Genomic DNA, 19,533 nt, shown 5'->3' on the forward strand with positions numbered 1-19,533 from the left:
TTATTAAACCTACTCCTGCAGTACCCCTATTTGACTTTGTGTTTATAACCCTGTAGTCATCTGACCAGAAGTCTTGTTCCTCCTGCCACCGAACTTCACTAATTCCCACTATATCTAACTTTAACCTATCCATTTCCCTTTTTAAATTTTCTAACCCACCTGCCCGATTAAGGGGTCTGACATTCCACGCTCCGATCCGTAGAACGCTAGTTTTCTTTCTCCTGATAACGACATCCTCTTGAGTAGTCCCCGCCCTGAGATCCGAATGGGGGACTATTTTACCTCCGGAATATTTTACCCAAGAGGACGCCATCATCATTTAATCATACAGTAAAGCTGCATGCGCTCGGGAAAAATTACGGCCGTAGTTTCCCCTTGCTTTCAGCCGTTCGCAGTACCAGCACAGCAAGGCCATTTTGGTTATTGTTACAAGGCCAAATCAGTCAATCATCCAGACTGTTGCCCTTGCAACTATTGAAAAGGCTGCTGCCCCTCTTCAGGAACAACACGTTTGTCTGGGCTCTCAACGGATACCCCTCCGTTGTGGTTGCACCTACGGTACGGCTATCTGTATCGCTGAGGCACGCAAGCCTCCCCACTAACGGCAAGGTCCATTGGTTCATGGGGGGGATTAGAAAGGTATAAGACAGGAATGTAGTGTTTCGGGCATTTCGTTCATTGTTTGCATTGGAGAGGCATTGACGGAAATAAAAGAAACATTTGAGTGTGGGATTAAAATTTAAGATGAAAGTATGTCGGTGACAAGATTCGCCAATGACATTCGTGTCCTTAGTAAGAGTGAAGTTTGCTTTGTGTGGCGCTCAACTGTGAGGTCGTCAGCGCCCGTACAAAGTCCCAGTTTTTACACCCTCCAATCTAGCCACAATCACGAATGATGATGATGAAATTATGAGGACAACACAAACTCCCAGTTCCCGCCACAGAAAACCCCCAACCCGATCGGAAGTCGAACACGGGACCCCGTGATACCGAGGGACAACGAGCTGCGGACTAGTAAGAGCGAAGAAGAGTTACAGGATCTGTTTGGCTTGCTAGGACGGAGTGAAGTTAGAGATTTTGCCGTACGTCAGAAAATGCACGCAGGGTCATCCATAACCAGGCAGAAAGGCGTATTGCACGTTTAATGCCATTTCTCTTTCTGGTGTGATCGCACGATCACTGTTATCCACCTGCGGTCATGTGTGATAAATCAGTATCTTAGGAAACTGATTACCACTGACGTCATTCCTCGTCAGATAACATTGCCAGACCTATCACTGTTTATTGAAACTTATTGCCACGTTTCAGTTGGGTGTTCTTTGCCACGTGCTCAGCTAATTCCTGTGCAGTGTCCTTTATTAATCTGTCTATATTGAGGATTGCGTTTATAATATGATTCGGGTCATCTGGAACAAGTCTTTGATTTTACTGTTAGTAAACTTTGTTCGTGCAGTATATCAATACCGAATTGTCCGCCCCCAGTAGCTGAGTGGTTAGCCGGCACGGTAGCTCAGCGCGTTCGGTCAGGGGGTTTAGCTACCCTCTGTACAAAAAAAAAAACTGAGTGAACGAATCAACGACCAGCCTGAACAGGCGTTATCGGACGTCCGTGACGAACAAATTCAAGGAACAATCTCGAACAAAATGAGATTAAAAAAAAGTAGTCAGCGCTACAGAATGTCAGTCCTAAGGGCCAAGGTTCGATTCCCGGCTGGGTCGGATATTTTCTCCACTCAGGGACTGGGTGTTGTGTTGTCCTAATCATCATCGTTTCATCCCCATCGACGTGCAAGTCACCGAAGTGGCGTCACATCGAAAGACTTGCACACGGCGAACGTTCTACCCGACGGGACGCCCTGGTCGCACGACATTTTATTTTAAGACCGAATTTTGGAAAATGTCAGTACACAACAACACTTAGTACAATGGCCCTCCTCTTTTTATTAACAGCATTAATTAAAATCCGTTGCCAAACATTTTTATCGATTATCTGAGTATTTCGGGGAGCAGTCAGCATCACAGTAGCGCTATTGATGCAGACCACTGTACAATTCCAGATAGGAGCGTCAGTACGACTGACGCTCACAAGTTTATTGTTTACTTTCAATAACAAAAGAAAAAGAAAATGAACGAGGAGTTAGTTAGAAGAACCTCTTTGGAGCCAGAGAGCAGCATGGAACTGAGACTTTGTGTGTGCTGCTTACAACGGAACCTCCCCATCGCACCCCCCTCAGATTTAGTTATAAGTTGGCACAGTGGATAGACCTTGAAAAACTGAACCCAGATCAATCGAGAAAACAGGAAGACGTGTGAAACTATGAAAAAATAAGAAAAATATACAAACTGAGTAGTCCATGTGCCAGATATGCAACATCAAGGATAGTGTAAAGTTAGCAGCGCCGTGGTCCCGTGGTTAGCGTGAGCAGCTGTGGAGTGAGAGGTCCTTCGTTCAAGTCTTCCCTCGAGTAAGAAGTTTAATTTTTTATTTTAAGTTTATGTAACAAACTCTTATGTTTTCATCACTTTTTTGGGAGTATTTATGACATCCACAAGAAAACCTAAATCGGGCAAGGTAGAAGAATCTTTTTACCCAACAACATATTCCTGTCATGTGACGCACATGCCGTCACCAGTGTCGTATAGAATATATCAGACGTGTTTTCCTGTGGAGGAATAGGTTGATCTATGACCTTGCGATCAAATGTTTTCGGTTCCCATTGGAGAGGCACGTCCTTTCGTCTACTAATCGCACAGTTTTGCGATGCGGTCGCAAAACACAAACACTAAACGTATTACAGTGAACAGAGACGTCAGTGAACGAACGGGCAGATCATAACTTTGCTAAAATAAAGAAAATAAACTTTTCACCTGAGGGAACGCTTGAACCAAGGATCTCCCGTTCCGCAGCTGCTCACGCTAACCACGGGACGACGGCGCTGCTGAGCCCACGTTGTCCTTGATGTTACTTATCTTGCGCATGGAATACTCAGTTTGTATATTTTGCTTATTTTTTCATAGTTCCACACAACTTCTTCCTGTTTTCTCGATTGATTTGTGTTCAGTTTTTAAGGCCTATTCACTGTGCCAACTTATAACTAAATCCGAGGGGGGTGCAATGGGGAGGTTCCCTCGTTAGTAGTATCCTTTTTGTCCAGTTTTTGATTGTGCCGTTGAACAGTGAACACATGTATTAATTTTTGGTATACCACTTGTACTAAATAGTTCCTTTTACGGGATACAGAAGTAAACGTATCATCTGGTCTAGAGGGGTATTCATAGATAGAAATGTCGTGGTTTGAGGGAACGACAATGTTGCTAGATCATTTGTTTAGATATTAGCTAGAAAATGAATAGTCAGACTGGAGAATAGCGATCACATGTAAATGGGAGAAATAGAATGGAAACGTTTGAGTTAAGGACAGAATAAAATGGTAACTTCTTCTGTTGCTGTTACAAGCCCTATCTGTCCCAACTACCACCCAACTGCCAGACGGAACCATCTTTAGGATAGGTAATCGTCTCTTTTGTTCAAATTTAGTGTGTTTATTTTGTTTTGACACATAATTCAATGATGGTTCTTCAGTGTTGTTAAGACCAAGAATGGTAGCAGCCGTTATGAAGTATCAATTGATTCTACATGTTCTGCTGTATCTTTTGTTGGAACATTGTAAATTATGTCAAAGAAACTATGTGTACATCTCCACAAGAGCATGTGCAACCACACTACCAGGGGACAACGACACGGGCTGTTGTGTAATGCAGCTTTGCGGTTTCCTTGGCACAGCTGTCCGCCCCTCACTGTTTCCAGAGCGACGTTGGTACCTGCGACATCGCTCAGAGCGGTCATTATGCCGGTACTCACACTCCTCTCAGATCACTGACGTTCGCCTTTGACAGCATATTCAGCTTGGGTGCCCAAGCTCCGCCCGCTGACCTATATCCTCACTTGGTGCAAATTGAGATGCTTATAGGGCTTGTGGCGCGGCGCAGAACAGTGCGTATGTTTGTAACTTTACGGGTTCTGATGGGACAGCGCTAATTGGAACGCGACGCGAGGGGGACACAACATGCGACTGCGCCAGGTCGCGCGGCGTTGTGGCTGTGGCACTGTTTCTCGCGCCACGCAACCACTGCGGGAGAAGTGAATTGGGGAGCGGCAAAGCAGTCCTGCCATATGCTCCCTTCAGTAGTGCACATGTGGGCAGTCGTGGTGCTCGCCGTCCGAAGAATGTTGCATTACTGCTGAACTTCGTCACTGAGTAGTGTTTCGTTTCCCGCCATTTAAGCCCTCGATCGATTACCGTCACTACATTATATTGTTCAGCTATTTATATCGGTATAGTCTTTTGTTTTGTTTTTTCTTTTGTCAAGAACAAAGCACGGTTCAATGACTGGCGAGCTACTGTATATATCTTCTGGCTCCACAATGTTTTCAGATCGAAGCAAGGGACAGACGATTTCATCGTGAGGGTAGTGTGTAAGGATGTAAGAAGTGTTATAAAACCATGTCATCAAGAAGCAAGGCAGGAGAATAAAACTATATTATCAACGTGCTGAATATTACGCTGGTATATCTGTACAGTCTATCACAAAAATTAGAAAAGGAGTAATTTCCAAAGGTGTCACCCTTTTGTGCTCCTGGTAAATGCGTTAAAGATCTGAAGCATGTAAGTTTAACTGTAATTATTTTATGACGATGTAACATAATACCACATACCTGCGGACATGACATTTCCACTGCAAGTTAGAAACAGTCGATAAACTCCCACGAGTGACAATGTTTTAATTGATTCTTCGCGACGAAAATAGCATTTCAGTGGTTGTATACACAGTATCAGCATCAGCAAACTAATTACGCAGGAAGCTACGCAAATGATAGAGTGGTCGGTATTATTCCAACAGTGTATCGTGAAAGAGTGTTGAAACGTATCGCTGACAAAAACACACCTACATTCACGACAACGTTTTTCGAACAACGTGAACTCCTTCCGCCACAAGGCACACATTCCCCCGTCGCTTGCATTATTTTGAGCCACTGTCAATACACAGACCATGGTGTTGTGCAGAGAATGAATAAAACTTCATAGAGGCACTGAGAGGACGCAAAGAGCTTTACCGCACATTTTGCGACGGGGGTGGGGAGGCGGGGGAGGGGGGGGGGGGGGCAAAAATACCTACGTACATGTGTGGTACATTTTGAAATTGCTTAAATAAAGGAGGAAATGAACGTCAATGTTCATACTCAAGAATACCCACCAGTTTTTGTTCAGTTGCAATCGACTCCTATGAATTTCATCCTTGGCGTGCTATATGATTCCATGTACGTCAGAAAACTTCTTTCTAGCCATTCTGAAGCAATTTTTAGCATCATAATCACTCGTCTTTATCGTAGTTTGAAATTGTTCACATCTTTTCCTTTCTGACAAAACATACAGTATTTATCTGATTGAGTTTAACAATACTAACTAATTTATTCGCGAATTCCACGTTGTCAGTCTAGCAAGCAGTAGGTCAGTGACCGGCGTCTTGCATGTGCGCGTGAGCCTTACAGAAGGGCACAGCACCTGGTCAGAGGAACTGTCATTCGACAGCACCATTTACAGTGACAATGATGCATTTACGGGCACATGTTCACAAGACCTTTTTTCCTCCATTTCCATTCAGTAATCAGTGCCTGCTGTTTGTCGGTTTTATTAATGTACACCTGTATATTACCTGATGTTTTCTGCACGGTCATAGCGCACCACTAAGTCGACCATGCTTGTCAGTATAGACTAAGCGTTTTATGTACACATGTCCACACTTCAACACCTGACCTGCTACCCAGGAAAATAGACATTAATGTCTTGCTTATGTCCAAGAACCTGGACATACTAACCAACCTAAAAACATATCACTCCTAATAGTTATAATTATTGTTCTACAAAGAAGTAACAACTGATTTAATATTGTTCACTACACAGTCCTAAGCTACTAATAAAAATATCTGGACTTTCGCTCCAAACACCCTGTACACATGTAGGCGCACACAGCATCACTGAGTCTCAGCGAGAAACCTACCTCTACGCTGTGGCAACCACTGGCTATATGACAACGTGGCAGGAGACTTGATTCTCAGTACAGTACACGTTCAACTGACAGTAGCCTACAGCGCCAATGAACCACCGCCAAATGACAGAAAACGATCGGATGAATCTAGTACAGAAACGCACAATGTGCTATGAAGTATGCATTCAAATATATCATGGTCTCTGTCCTTCCTGTACCTTTGATAAAAATGTCCTCCTCCACAATGACCTATGAACGCTCCCTTCTTTTCTAGTCACTGTCGTGTGCAACATTTGATAAAATAAAGGTGTAATCCAGGGAAGTGACTGTGACAATTTGTTTTTCTTTTTGTGGTTTGTGCTTTTAACATTGAACTCTTAAAAAAGTTGCTTGTATTACGATCATAAAAGTCTTCACTTGTGTACTACTGGTATGTTATTATTTATAATCTGTCTGATAGCATGGATTATCATTTTGAACATGTGTTTACTTGAATTGTTTTCATTCATTTTAATAACTTTGTAAAAAAAAGGACATTGAAGTCATTCTATATACTGTTTCATATTTCGTGGATTATAGAGCAAAAATCATGTGCTAAATTTTATATTTCTCACATGGATTAATAACATTGGATGTGTTTTTTTTCTGTACATGACTGTAGGATAAATATGAGTAGTTTCTTATAATTGTTACATTCTCTCGAGGATTGTTGATTATTTTTGTAAGTCACATTGTTTGTGCGATGCATATCTTGTCAGTAAGTATCTTGTACTTAAGGGGCTCCGGAAAGGCTCAAAATCATGAAAAGTTCAATTTTTACTTTTTTGCGTTTTCTGAATCTGCAGACTATTACCTTTTAATAGATATATAATTTATTCAATTCCGAAGACTACAACTACTTTCAAATTTTTTTTGAAATGTGTTCTACATGGGCGTGACCCACTGCGGCGCTGTTAAACTGCTGTCAAATGGTGTTATTATTAACGTCCGTGTTCATCAGGTACATTTTAGTGATGTGAGATAAAGTATGTGTTGTGGCTAACCTGTGATGGTTCAATATATTTCGCTGGTGTGATTGTCGATTGTTTCATGTTTATTTGCTCTGTCGTTATCTCGAAAATATTCGTAATTAATTCTGTTTCTTGAGTCTCTGTTTTGTTGAAGTATAATAATGAGTAAAAGTAAAGTTATTAGAAATCCTCTGAAGGCTTTTAAGAAAAGGAGAAATGTTGGAAAGCCAAAGGTATGTGTTATTACTGTAAACAATAAAGACGATAACCAAGTGAGTGAACCTAACCTCTCAAGTACACCTGCCCATAGCAGTCAAAGTGCGAAAGAAAATACTTCACAGAAGAAGCTTGGTTCAATGAGTGAAAACTATGAATGTTTTATGGGCGAATCGTATGTGAATGAAATATTTGATATGTCGGTTCTCAAAGGAATTTTTTCAAACTGTGTAAGATGTATTCATTGTAGTGAAGTTGGTCTGGAACTCTCCATAATAAAGCACGTAGGACTTGCTAGTGAAATACAACTGAAATGTGATAAGTGTTCATACATGACCACCTTTTGGAACAGTGTTGCAGTAACTGCAACTGAAGAAAATGGTAGCAAAATCTACGAACACAACAACGAGCGATGCTTGCTTTAGACAAGGAACGCCTTCGGGCTGCAGACAGGGCTGTAAAGAGTCTAGAAATACAAGCAAGAGTAAACAGGAGGAGGAACAAGAGGAATCTGGAGAAGGAGTTTGCAGAGGATGAAGATAATCCATCCTATGGACCTGGAATGCACTAAAAAGTTAATCCAATCTTTGTCGCTCGATTCCCAAAACTTTTATTTTCTCATACTAATTACATGTTTTCTAAGGATCTTCCAAACATATTTGTTTCAAACTTTCAGTAAATGTTACACAGTATCTTCTGCATAATTTAACACAGCCTTTTTCCAAAAATCTGTATATTTTTGAATATATAAATAAAAAATTGCAAAAAAATGTTGTGAATTTTCATTACAATTGAAAAAAAATCATCTTTAATAACTTAACTAAAATTTTGTAAAATCCCTGTGTTAAGTTGTAGCCCATATTCCAATAAATAATCTGTAAAAAGTTCAACTTCCTACCTCAAATACTTTGTGAGGAAAGATGTAATTTATAAGCGTTATTTTAACATTGCAAGTATAGGGCGTTCCGGAGCCCCTTAAGGTGACACAACATTCAGTAAATATCTCGTTTTGTAATTAAGTTCTCACGATAATTGATTTTTTGTATAACCTAAGTAGCAAAACATTCTGCGATTTTACCTAATAGTTGTTTAACAGTAGCTTCTTAAGAAAAAATACTCATTTTATGCGACACTGTTTTACTGTGTGTAATGTCACCCTTTTTTTTATATTTTATTACTCTTATATTGTATTTAAACTATGTGTGTTAGGACTTATTCGAGTACAAGGAGATTAAAGCCTCTCTTACACACCCATATCTAAATTAAAAATGTTTGTAGCTGCCCTTCCGTTGAGTAGACAGCCCCAGCAAATATTTTCTCCCCAGGTGGGATGAATAGTTGTAATTAGTTCCGTTCAATGCGTTCAAATGGCTCTGAGCACTATGGTCAGCAGTCCCCTAGAACTTAGAACTACTTAAACCTAACTAACCCAGTCATCACGAGGCAGAGAAAATCCCTGACCCCGCCGGGAATCGAACCCGGGAACCCGGGCGCGGGAAGCGAGAATGCTACCGCACGACCACGAGCTGCGGACTCAATGTGTTCTGTCTTTTGGCTTCTCTAAGCGAGTTCACTGTTAAGACGAACTTCTAGACGTACGATGTCAGTAATAATGTGTTTATTTATCACCCAATAATATTGTTGTGATCCACCTTCAACCCTGTAAAACTTCCTGTGTGAATGGGTGAACCAACCTGTTTCAAAAGTTCTGCGGGGAACGAGAAATTCAATTCCATCCTGCGTGCGCTATGCCAACCTTTAAAGTATTTTGGTAGCTTTAGGACCAGCAGTAAACGCAGCGTGTATCACCGATGTTCCGTTCCTTGAACCTCGCATTCCAACAATTGACAAGTAGTTCTCCCGACTCTCTCGTCGAGAACGGCTTCTCGGAAATCTGTGGACGCGTCTGTACTTTTGTTATGATTGGCGAGTTGTAAGCGTCGTACAGTATCTTCATTGAGTTTACTCATGTAGTTTGGAGCTAGGCATCGAGTCGCTATTTCATCATGCAACTTTCAGTCGGTCTTTGCTTAGTACTACAACTGAATAGTTATCTTTTTCGTGGTTCATTTTCGGTTGCATTTAACAATTTTTCGCATGTGAAGACATCTTGTTGAGATAGCTTGTGTCCATGTGGTGATGCTCCCATGTGTAATTAAACATCAATTAGCTTAGTATTTCTTGCCTTAGTTTGTTTTTAAATTCAACTACCTGTTTGTTCGCAAAATTTTTATAGAATTTTCCACCAGAATTCGTGTGATTTTGATATATTCATTCTTGGTTTTGATACTTTGTTGGTGGCGTTTTAGCCGACCAAAACTCATCCTGAAGTGTTCAAATGAATACGTAATCGCCTTCAGCAGTTCCATTTAGTCGTTTCGCGGCCATGTCTGGGAAAGTTTTGATTTAGTCGATTTTCGTCCGATGTTGAATGTAATCGTCATTGGCAGAGCCTGTTACGATCCGAAATAGAACCGACATACTTGACGAATTTCTCCTAGTTTTACATTTACAGAATTTTTGGTGTTTTTCGGCAGTGCTCTATCTGACCTATAACATACGAGGGTAGTCCAAAAGTAGTGTCTTGTTTAACAGTTCAGTTACTAATGCGGTAAAAGCAGGGTGATCAATCCCAAAAGGAAGGTCTCCTATTTTTTATAAGTACATAGAACTGCTTATTTCTACAATGGTTGAAATCAGTTTACAGCTTGAACATTTAGCTATTTTTCGATATGATCACCATTTATGTCGATGAATTTATGTAGACGCTGTGGCAGTTTTTGTATGCCCATGTCATACCAGCTCGCCGCTGTGCTATTCAGAAAGTTACGAACCTCTTCTTTCACCACGTCGTCGGAGCTGAATCGCTGGGGCCACAATTAACGCTGACAGGTACTGTGAGACTCCGAAAAAAACACAAACAGGCAATTCATAACCGGAGAAGAGGAATGTTGAGCAAGGGCGTACACATTCTCCATGAGAACGCTCGCCCGCACATCGCTCGGCAAACCGTTGCTCTCCCGCAACAGTTTCAGTGGAACATAATTACCCACCCACCCTATAGTCCTGACTTGGCGCCCAGTGATTATCACCTGTTCCCTAGGTTAAAACAACATTTGGCCGGAAAGCGATTCAGTTCCGACGACGAGGTGAAAGTAGAGGTTCATAACTCTCTGAACAGCATGGCGGCGAGCTGGTATGACATGGGCATACAAAAATTGCCACAGTGTCTACAAAAATGCATCGACAGAAACGATGGTTATGTCTAAAAATAGCTAAATGTTCGAGCTGTAAACTGATGTAACCCATTGTAGAAATATACAGGTCTATGTACTAATAAAAAAATAGGAGACTTTACTTTTGTGATTGATCACCCTGCTTTTACTGCAATCAGTTTGACTATAGTAAGTGAACTGTTAAACAAGACTATAAACGTATGCCGTCATAAGACTGTGTGTACACAAACAAAGCATAGGTGCTTAATAGATACGCAGGTGCTGACTATTGGAAGGCGTGGCAGATACATCGAGTGTCACGAGGCATTCACACAGTTCGACACCAGTTCCTCATGGAAGAGGAGGTGGTTGTAACCTGTGGACGCCTGTGGACGCAGTAAAAGGAGAGTGACTTTTAACCATTTACTTCTGCGAATGCATCTCTCCTTTAGCGATGCTTCGACCACCCTCTACCGCTGCTTGTCAGGCTGCGCAGCGAGCGCCCGGCAGCTACCCAGGAAGTGGATACTGCGTTTCGACACTCCACACTCGAAGAAGGTGGGGCGCGCGTATGTGGCCTACACACTCCGGCCTAGGTGGTTCTCGATCCCCTCCCGTAACTGTGGCTCATCTCTGCTCTCTGAACCGCTATGAAGGTTGCCGTGTGGTCGAGAAGTGCGCCGACCATGGCCTACTGTTCAGGCAGGCCCCGTGGCTCAGCTGTCAGGAACGAAAGATCCCCAAGGCCTTACCATCTGCGTTGGAAGCTATCAGCAGTGCCGAACTCGTGACTGGTGCATATGGAGAGCAAGACATCTCTCCGGCGGCTGTTGGAGGTGTTGAGTACAAACAGGAAATCTACAACAGACTTAGACCAAGCGTTAATACCGTGTCAGGGAATGGACTACGCGCGTCCTGTACCCAATCGATCCTTCTGATCAACTCCCAACTGAACTCAAATGCTGGAGTATTTACGTATAGCATGAAATATCTGCTGATGTTGTCCCAACGCCACTTGTAATGACCGCGTAGGCCTTCCTAATACGAATGTATCAGCGATTCACATCGCGCCCTATTTGCTTAACACACTCGTTGTACCAACAGACCGGTCCGTAACAATATTCAGTACACCTTCTTGCGTTTGCGACGCGGCTTCTACTTCACTTAACAAGGTGACGTAGTACTTCTCCGTCGTATTGCCTTATTAAGCTCTTGCTGATGCTAGCTACCCAGTTCGCGCAAAGCGCTAATTTCCTGCCTTCCGCCTCCTAACCTGCTAACGTGACTAAACGCTGCCGTTTCGCTTCACGCTTGTTGAGTCTCCCGCAATGAACAAAAATTGAACAAGGTCTCGCAGATACGAAATTCTGCGGCCAGCTGCCTGATACAGGGTTGGTAATTAACATATGTATCTCTGACTGCATGATAGTTTTCATAGGTTTCAATGAATTGTTTTCGTTGCCACTGTCCCATACTAATCTCCTTACCCACTGCGTATATGAAACAAATTACATCTGCTGTTAGAGACAATAAGTGTGCAATCTTTGTGACTGATGACTCACCACCTTCCATTTATAATCCGCATGAATCCAAACTTCACCCCTTTCCGCAAGCAAAACTGGTACCGGAACGAGACGAATGCTGGAAGTGCAAATTAAGTTAACTACTGAGATGTACACTGGTGAGCGAACACATTACGACCATGTACTTAAAAGCATTTTGGTCCACCTCTGGAAAGCAATTCAACAGCGATTCTCCGAGCCATGGACATGACAAGTAGTTGACAGGTTTCCAGAGGTTCTTGGACCCAGATGCCAAAGCACAGGTCATACGCTTCTCGTAATTTACGCGTGGCCGATTTATGGGCGCGGAGATGGTTGTCGATAGCGTCCCAGTTTCTTTTCATCGGATTCAGATAAACCAAATTTGATAGCCAAGACATCAACGAGAGTTCACTGCCACGCTCCTCAAACCACTGCAGCACGATTCTGGCCTTATGACAGAGGCAGTTGGCCTGTCGCAAGATGACATTGCTGTTGGGAAAGACACAATCATAAGGGTTTGCAGGTGGTCCGTAACAATGTTCACGTAGTTCACAGCAGTCATGGTGCTTTCGACTACTACCGCAGGTCCCTTGCAACGCCAGGTCTTTCTTTATTCGTGTCAGAGGTACACTAAAATGAACACATATACAATACATACAATACATACATTGTGTCTATCTGTCTGCCCGCCCGCCGCCCGCCGCTTGCTGCTGTAGTTGTTCGTCCGTCCGTCCGTCCGTCCGCCTGCCTGCTCGCTGTCCGTCGCTTTTGCCGTAACCGCCGCCGCCGCCGCTGCTGCTGCTGCCTGCTGTCCGTCCGTCTAGTCGTCACCGACCATCGCCGCCGACGCCGCCGCCTGCTGCCCGTCCGTCTGTCCGTTGCCGTTCGTCTGCAATGAGTACTCCCACCTCCACTGTCATCCATCTACACCTCCCCCTCCCCCTCCCCCTCTCCTCAGTCACTTCCTGGAGTGCCGCCCCTGGTCTCCCTCCTTACACCTCCTCTCCCCTTCCCCCACTTACCCATCCCCCAATCTCCTCCCCTGCTGTATACCCACACCTCTACACCCTTCCTCCAGCCTCCACACTCTCAACAGCTCCCACTACTACCCCCGCCCTCACGTACACCTCTGTTGCTGCCTGTGCTGCCGTCCCTCAGGTGGTCGGCTTCCCCTCTCTCACCCACCCCGTCACTTCGTCACCTGCATCTCCCACACGCATCACGTCGCGCCGAGCCACCATCGCCACCACTGAACCGGCTCCTTCTCCCGGCGCCTCCACCACGCCACAGGGATCTGCCACCCGCCACCTCCCTCTCCTCCCCGTCCCTCTCCTCTCCTCCCAGCCTCCAGTCTCCAAAAAACCCCAAAAGCGCGTTATTACCGACTCTGCTCCCACCACTTCCCACAAAAAGTCAACACCAGCCCCCCCTTCCCCATGCCGTCTCCATGGACACCACCCCTCCTCCTGCCACCCATACCTCGGCCCCCACCCTCCACACCTTTGTCCTGTCAACTCCCGACCCTAAGTTCCTCAACGCTCGTACCCTCACCATGGAGATCAGAAAGTAGTTACCTAGTGCTCCCATCTCCCAACTCATTCCCCGCAGGGACTCAGTCCTTATCAAGTCCCCGTCCCCATCCTTTCACACAGACCTCCTACAAAAACTCCCACGAGTTATGTTTGGCCCCCACGCCTCTCTGACACCCTTCCTTTCCCCTTCCACTCCTCATCAGCCCCAGCCTTACTGTCGCCCCCCCCCCCACCTACACCACTGTGATGACTAAGCTCAGCTCAGTGTTGGCAGAATCCGCTCTGCCCGCCGTATCCACAATGCCTCTGGTCCCACCTACCTCATGCAGGTATTCTCTGAGTCTGCCCCATCCATTGACCATCTCCTCACCCAGGGAGCCCTCATACACCACCGTCGCCACCCTGTTGAATCCTCCAAATCCCCTCCCCAATCCTACCGTTGCCAGCGGTGCCTGATGTTCAATGACCACCTAACTTCCAACTGCAACAACCCCCCCACCTGTCCCCATTGCAAGGCCTCCCACTTTCTTAAGAACTGCCCCAACCTCGCTGCTCCTCCTTCCTGTAATACCTGCAATGGCCCCCATCCCACTTACTCCCACAATTGTAAAGCTAAACCCACTCCAGCAACCCCTGAGCTTACAGTCCCAGTTCGTCCCGTCAACCCCCCTGTCCATCCCAACAATTCCCTCTGTCCACCCCCCACGGCTGAGGACATCATCCGGTTCTTTACCATTGTACTCCAAAACATTCACCCTTTTCAGCGCCCACACACCTTCCAACAAATCTCCCTTGCTGCTCGCTCCGTTTTCCACCTGAACACCTTCGCCACTTACTCCCACAACCAAGCCCACTTCACCTTCACCCGCCTCGACACCCTAGTTTAAGTCTCTTCCCTTCCCTCTCTTTCCCCCCCTCCTTCCCGCCATGGTGCGGCACGAGTATCGCATCCTCTTCCAGAACATTCGCTCCTTCCGCTCCAACAAATACCTCCTCATGCACACCCTCTTCCACCACCAGGTCGACACCTTCCTCTTGAACGAAACCTTTCTCCAGCCCCACCATTCTATCCGCACCTCTCCCTATATCCTCCACCGCACTGATGCTCCTGGTCCTCATGTGCAGGGTGGAGTCGCAATTGGCCACCTTAAGCATATACCCGTCCGGCCACAACCCCTCCTCAATGACCCCAGTGAACACCTTATCCTTAGCGTCTTCTTCCGCTCCCTCACCATTACCTGTGCCACCATCTATGTCCGCTCCACTGCTCCTCTTCCTTATGACTTCATCTCATACATTGCCCGCACCTTCTCCACCTATGTGATTGCTGCTGACCTCAACATCCATAGTCGCACTCCTGCTGCCCTTCGGCGGTGGTATCAGTTCCTCTCCACAATCCAAGGTGACCTTCTTCTCCTTCCCCAGCACACCCGACCCGAAAGTGACACCACCCCCGATGTTGTCATTGCCTCCGCCAACCTCCTTGGGCGCATTGCTGTCGCCGTCCTTGACCCCACAGGTAGGGATCACCTCCCTATCCTTCTCACCATAACATCTGCTCACCGCCCCCCTCCGTCTCCGCACCCTGCACCCCCTCCCAAGGTCATCTATGACTATCACCGTGCCAACTGGGATGCCTACCGAGACTCCATCTCCACCCAGCCACCCCCTTACCTATCGCCATCCTGACGACATCATCTACGCCTCGTCCTTCCTTCAGAAGGTAATTACTGACGCCGTGGAGGCCCATGTTCCTACTAAAACCATTCACCCACACTGTCCCATTCTCCCTCTGCAGGCTGTCCTCCTCCTCCGTGAATCCCGCCACCTCTATCGCTCCTTCCTGCGCACTCATGACAGGGATACACTCCAACGCCACTGGCAAGTACAGCGACACGTACGGAACCTTATTACACCAACAAAACGCCGAGACTGGCGCCAGACCTGCACATGACTCAACGCCACCCTCCCTATCAACTCCTCCAAGTACTGGTCCGTCTTCCATCACCTTACTGGCTCCCTTTCCGCTCCCCACTAACTTCTCCATAACGATCGCCCCCTTCCTGACAACCTCAACAAGTTCAACCACTTCGCTTCCCACCTTTCTGAGGTCTTCTCTATCCCCAATGATTCCACTTTGATTATTCTCTTTTCCCCACCGTCATGGAACGTGCTGATACCTCGGTCGCTCCACTTGCTCCTAGTCTGCAGTACTTGGGGCAGTTGCCCCCCTTCGACATCAACACTCCCATCACAGCACAAGACATTAAACTTATCCTCCAGTCCAAATGCAACACGGCCCCTGGTGACGACTGTGGCACCTACCGTCACCTTCGAGAAAGCACCTATTCCTTCCTGACTGTCCTCACCCATCTCTATAATGTCATCCTCTCTACTGGCTTCTACCCTGACCTGTGGAAGACCTCCCGCATCCTCTTATTCCTCAAACCCAACAAACCCCCTTCTGCCACCTCTTCCTATCGTCGCATCTGCCTCACCTCCATCTTTAGTAAGGTCTTTGAATCCATCCTCTCCCACCGTATCCATCAGCACCTTGCTCAACACCACCTCCTCCCCCTTACCCAGCGTGGCTTCCGACCCTCCTTCTCTGCTGAAGACCAACTCCTCAACCTTGTTCACCTTCTGTCCCTCCAGCTCAACTCCCGTCGCTCTGCCCCCTTGACCTCCAAAATGCCTATGACCGTGTATGGCATCCCAGTCTCCTCTTTAAACTCCAAACCTACGCCCTGCCTATCAATGTTGTCCATCTGGTCGCTTCCTTCCTCTCACACCGTCCTTCCTACGTCACCCTTCACAACACCAACTCCTGTATCTTTTATCCCACGGCTGGTGTTCCCCAGGGTTCTGTCCTCTCCCCTCTCCTTTATCTCTTGTATACAGCTGATATGCCCAAGCCACCCCCACCAGTCCACCTTCTCCAGTATGCTGATGACACCGCCTTCCTGGCTCACTATCCTACCCTTGAACAGTCTCAACGTACCCTCCAAACCCACCTTAACCAGTTCATCACTTGGTGTAACCAGTGGTTCCTCCGCCTCAACCCCTCCAAAACCCAGGCAATCATCATAGGCCGCACCACTCACTCATTTCGCCTCCATGATTTCTGCCTCACCCTTTATGGTCACCCCATCCAGCTCACCCCCACCCTGAAATACCTTGGCCTCACCCTTGACCGACACCTCACCTGGACCCCTCATCTCCAGACCGTCCAGCAGAAAGCCCATTAAGCCCATTACCACCTCCGCCTTCTGAAACTCCTGTCTGGCCGGACATGGGGATTGCATCCTTCTACCATCCTCCACACCTACAAATCCCTCATCCGTCCTATCCTCTGTTATGCCAGCGTTGCCTGGATCTCCGCCCCCACCTTCTTTTACACGGCCCTCCAAATCCTTGAACACCATGCACTCTGCCTTGCCTTCCGTATCCACCTTCCTTCCCCCACACGGCTCCTGTATGAACTGATCCCCTTCCCCCACCTCCTCCTGTTTCTCCAGCCTCTCCGCATCCTTTACATTGTCTGCAGGCTTGATCCCCTCCACCCTCTGGTTTCCTCCTTCCTCACCACCCCCCGCCCATTGCCGCACCTCTATCGCTGTATCCCTCCCTCTCTCCACCTCCACATCCTCCATCTCCTTCATGAGGGCAATTTCCAAAGCCTCCCCTTTCTGGATGACGAACTTCGCCATGACATCTACCCTGCCTTCCAACTATAACCTGTCCTTGTCCCCCCCCCCTCCCCAGGGCCCCCATTTTCCTCTTCCCTCCTTCTCCCAGAGCGGATTTTCCTCCTTCCCCCCCCCCCCTCCCCTGAGACCCTGCACCCCATACTTGCCTCTTTCCTTCCCACATCCCTCCCTACCTGGCCCTCTTCAGCGCGCCCCCCGCTCATCTCCCTCATCTCTTCCCCTCCAACCCTTCTTCCGGTCTCCCTCATCTCCTAGCGCCTGGCAGATCCTCTGTTTTGATCATTGTCAGTGTGCCACATCAGTGTTGTGTTTAGTGCTGTTTCTCCTGTGCGTCAAGAGGTGTGATTTTAATTGTGTACTGCCTTGAGGTTCGCCGTCAGTGTTTGTGATGTGCTACGCCATCTGTCGATACCTTTTATACTCCGGTCATACTGTGCCTTGTGTTCTTTTAATTGTCGCAGTGTGTGGCTTTTTGTGTGTGCTACTTTTAAACAGTTTTTTATCTCCATTTTACAGTCACCACGTTTTTTGTCTATTGCCTTCCATGATGTTCCCCGTTTTTTTATATCTATGTTCACCATATTCTCTCCTTTGTTATTTTTACATGTCTTCTATTGTTTGTTCTATGTCTTTCGGCTGAAGAACAGCGCATATGCTGCTGCCAGCCCGCCCCGATGGGGAATTGAAATACAATAAAGAAAAAAAAAAAGCTCAGCCTGCCAGTCAAACCTCGCGTGCGTTTCAGGAATATCGCCTCGCATTAGAGAGCGTATTGACTTTCGTGTTGCTTTACGAGTGGACATGGTTGTCTTGTTTGGTTCGTGACTCTGTTGGCTGTTCTTGTTTTGTGTCGTAAGGTTCTTCGTTGGTAGTGTCCGTCCTCTCCCGTTGTATTGTTGTTCGCGAACCGCTCTGCGGGTGCCGCCGCGTTTCCGTCACTACAATCCCGCAACCGACCCTCTTCGCCGTTTCCGATACGCTCGCTCCCAGACACTAGGCTACAACAATTTGGCTTTTGTCGAAGCCGCTTGAATTGGAAGTTTCCGCATTTGCGCCACTCATCGTTGCCAGAATGATTCCCCATTGATCTCTGCTCCGCTCATATACGGCCCTTACTGCGTCAAGTGCTTTCAGCGCCACCAGGCAGCATACAACCTCGCGGTGAGCAGTGGTCATAATGTTTTGGCTCATCAGTCTACATTAGAGTGTTCCACGCACTGCCTAGTTTCCTTGTTCGTGTGCCAATGAATATTTTCCGTTGCCCATAAAACCGATGTTAATGATATGAGTGTCCAAGACCTATGGAAACAGATTCAGGTATCATACTTGTCCACTTACCACAAGCAAGTTCATTCACATGTAGATAAACATGTATGCATATATGTTAAACAAAAGACTGCAGTTGATACTGTGCTGTATCCTGGACAATCCCCCTCTTGCAATAATGAAATTCGAATCTATTGAAAACATCCCCTACAATGCGGGAAATTTTTCATTCTCATCCTATGGAACATGTCGTTCGGGGAGGAGAAAATATCTTGCTGAGATATTAATGTATCAAGAGTTTGCGGTGACAACAGTCGGAACGGATTTTACAAAATGGCTCTGAGCACTATGGAACCTAACGTCTGAGGTCATCAGTCCCCTATAACTTAGAACTACTTAAACCTAAGTAACCTAAGGACATCACACACATCCATGCCGGAGGCAGGATTCGAACCTGCGGCCGTAGCGGTCGCGCGGTTCCAGGCTGAAGCGCCTAGAACCGCTCGGCTACTCCGGCCGGCCGGAACGGTTTCCTATGAATTTAAGGATGTATGAAATTGCGTAACAGAAGGTATTTAAATCTGTGTGACTGTGCACAGTTCCACGACAAACTAATTACATTTTACAACTATGAAACCACGTGTACACTGTAGGAATTGGTGAGCGGATTTTAGGGACAACGTAACTTATAAATAGGCATTAGGTATTTCCACCGTTAAATAGAGGTCTGTGAACATGGTTCGGGATGAGACCGTGTATACTTAAACGCAGAAGTGTAGTGAGAACTCTGAAGTCGACAGGCTATTTACTAAAATGGTACCAATTTTCTCTTTACCTGTTCTCGGTCGTCATTTACTACCGCGGGGTGGATGTTAGACGTGCGTAGCCTCATAGCCTCGGCAGTTATTCGGAGTTACGAGATAGAATAGGTTTTGTAAATGTTGTGTAGCGTGGAGGAGCTGTTGTTTGCTTTCGACCCCCATCCACCGCGC

General features: G+C 46.3%; 1 non-coding gene across 1 annotated transcript; it reads right to left on the reverse strand.

Annotated features, from left to right (window-relative positions):
- Positions 1-18,974: 18,974 nt before the first annotated feature.
- Trnas-gga lies at positions 18,975-19,058 on the reverse strand. The gene is given in 2 exon segments: positions 18,975-19,009; positions 19,019-19,058. It is a non-coding gene; the product is annotated as a tRNA-Ser (tRNA).
- Between the last annotated feature and the right edge of the window lie 475 nt (positions 19,059-19,533).

The sequence above is a fragment of the Schistocerca americana genome, chromosome 2 (genome assembly GCF_021461395.2).
Source record: "Schistocerca americana isolate TAMUIC-IGC-003095 chromosome 2, iqSchAmer2.1, whole genome shotgun sequence".
NCBI classification, from domain to species: domain Eukaryota; kingdom Metazoa; phylum Arthropoda; class Insecta; order Orthoptera; family Acrididae; genus Schistocerca; species Schistocerca americana.